Genomic DNA, 2,549 nt, shown 5'->3' on the forward strand with positions numbered 1-2,549 from the left:
ACACACGCACACACGCACGGACAAGGGGGATTGATTACACCTTCACGAGTACAGAATGAAAGAAAGGAGCAACGAGAAGAAGATGCTTACCTTACCGTTACCGGTGTCCGGCGACGGCCACAGCACGGCGACGGCGGTGGTGTTTACAGAGACGGTGAATCACGTGTTTGTGGCTGTGTGCTACCAGACGAAGGAACCGTGTGGTGTGTCGGTCGAGGCTCGGGCCGCGGGAGCTCAATTTATAGAGCACGCGTGCCCTGGCGTCTTCTGCTCCGTTGCAGGCCGTCGTAATTGGAGCAATCAATTAATCATGGGTGTGGCATTGATGGGGCGCATCGCCTTCTCTTATTGGTGCATTCAAGTGCATGGCGGACGACGACTGGGCGATGACTCATGACTCCACTCTCTCTTACAAAAAATACGTGTTTGCATCTGTTTCTTGATTAGAGACAGTCTAATTACAACGGCGGGGGGTACATAATTAATTGCACTTAGCAGCTCCCGCCCTTGCATGGGCAAGCTGGACGTACTAACTGATACATGCAGATCGCTAGAGATACTGTAACATACGAAAAGGAAACGGCATTCCCTACGCAGAGGGGATACAGCCCATGTGTGACTACGACATTTCCCTGTTCATGGCCATGGCAATGTGGTGGGTACATCAAACTCCACTGAGCGGCAGCAAGACGAAGGCATGTATGAGTACGACACTACGTACGCAGGACGGGGTGGTGCTTTAGAACTTGAGGAGGAAGATAGTGACCATGACCACCAAATTCGCGAGGCACAGCATCAATATGTTCTTCAGGAATGCATGGTTCTGCTCGAGCAGCGCGACGTGGCGATGAACCGACGCGTGCGAAATCAGATGTCCCCACCGCTGGCTTAAGTACTGTATGTACTTGTTCTCCCACTTCCAAAACTTGCACCCTCCATGCTGCAGAATGAACAAGAATCAGCATGCCCCGGTGAACATGAGCTGCGAGGATATGAAAAAACTTACCCCATGCCATTCGCACTTGTAGAAGTGCCTCCCTGGGTTTAGTTCTGTCCCGGAGACAAACCACAGGATGTAGCCGGCGTTGCATTCAGGGCAACGGATGAGCGGGAGTGGCGGCATCTAGTTGCTCGTGTGATGAGATGGCGGTGGTGTCGCACTGCTATGGGACATGGACGAACACATGCTTTGCAAGCCCAGATAATCTGAGAATAATGGAGAATGGGAGAAGCTTGGAATGGCCATCCAAAGCAAGGAAGGATGGCGTTTAAATAGCCAGCGAGGAGCGTCGCCCAGCTAGCCGACTGAACGGTGACCAATGCAATCTCCCTCACACGCCTGATGCGGGTAGCCGTTGTCACTACCGGGCAGTAAATGCGGTCGCTGCCTTCTGTTTCAGCTAGCCGTTGTCACTACCAGATGCCATGTGGGCCTTCACTGATGCGCAGAGATTAATACGAGAGCTATACGAGATGGGATATGCTGCCCAGTGGCCTTTATACGCGAACGTCGTATTGGAGTTAGCACGAATCGGGTGGGGACTACCGGTGCGGATAACGACCTCGCGTGGCCGCATGTGCACACGCAATTTATCGGTTATTATGTGGCATGTTCAATATGTTTGCCTTTAGCAATCTCTATAACATGTCTTATTACTATAACGACATTGTTTTGCGATCGAGATTAAGTTTTCTCGCACAACAATATTGATTTGCGATTGAGAAATATTTTTTTTCTCGCAAAACAATCTCATTGCGAATGAGATTAATTTTCTCTCGCAAAATATTAATTCACCCTGCTGAATTATCTTGCAACTTGATACAAGAACATCTCATTAAATTTGAGGTGTATATAATTCAAGTTTTTTCACTTGAACATCAAGTTTGCAACATCATTACTATTCATTTATAATAGTGGTGTATTTCTGTTGAGTACAATGTATTCCGGAATGTATGTATCTCCATGTTCGCTACATGTCGAGATTAATACGTCTATTTGTAATTGAGATTTTCAATTTCTTGCAAATACATATGCAAAATTCTTAGTGATTTCTTCAAATTGATGCATTGGGATCCCGAGGTAGTGTGTAGATCTACTGCTTTGCAGATTATCACCACTACTGTTTAAGCCTACATTTTGTCAAATTTGACATTATGATTGCACAACATTGTGCACTCCCATGCATTTTACTAAGTCATGACATAAGGCATTAGGAGTGAGTATCTACTGATTTCATCAGATTATACTCCCTAGTGCTACGAGATCTACTTCATTTTGGAGATTATATTCAAGGTGTCATGCTTAGCAATTTGAGATTCACATTAATGGTTTCAAGATAACTTCTTGAAATATCCATTAATTTTACAATATTACCATGATGGTCTTCAATTTACTAATTGTAAATTAACTATCTCTGGTAACCGATGGCTAGAGAATTTGAGGCATTCGCCCTCAATCGCCACCACTACCCTACCTGGGCATGGACATCATGATCACTCTTGTGTCTTGTGGAATAGTGTGTGCAATCCAAGACCACATGATTAACCTC

General features: G+C 45.9%; 1 long non-coding RNA gene across 1 annotated transcript; it reads right to left on the minus strand.

The window, feature by feature from the left end:
* Positions 1-409: 409 nt before the first annotated feature.
* Positions 410-1,073, minus strand: LOC119327907. Its single transcript, XR_005158747.1, has 2 exons — positions 1,007-1,073; positions 410-940 (listed from the first exon to the last, which is right to left on the minus strand). It is a non-coding gene; the product is annotated as an uncharacterized LOC119327907 (long non-coding RNA).
* Between the last annotated feature and the right edge of the window lie 1,476 nt (positions 1,074-2,549).

This window comes from Triticum dicoccoides, chromosome 7A, assembly GCF_002162155.2.
Source record: "Triticum dicoccoides isolate Atlit2015 ecotype Zavitan chromosome 7A, WEW_v2.0, whole genome shotgun sequence".
Classification (NCBI taxonomy): domain Eukaryota; kingdom Viridiplantae; phylum Streptophyta; class Magnoliopsida; order Poales; family Poaceae; genus Triticum; species Triticum dicoccoides.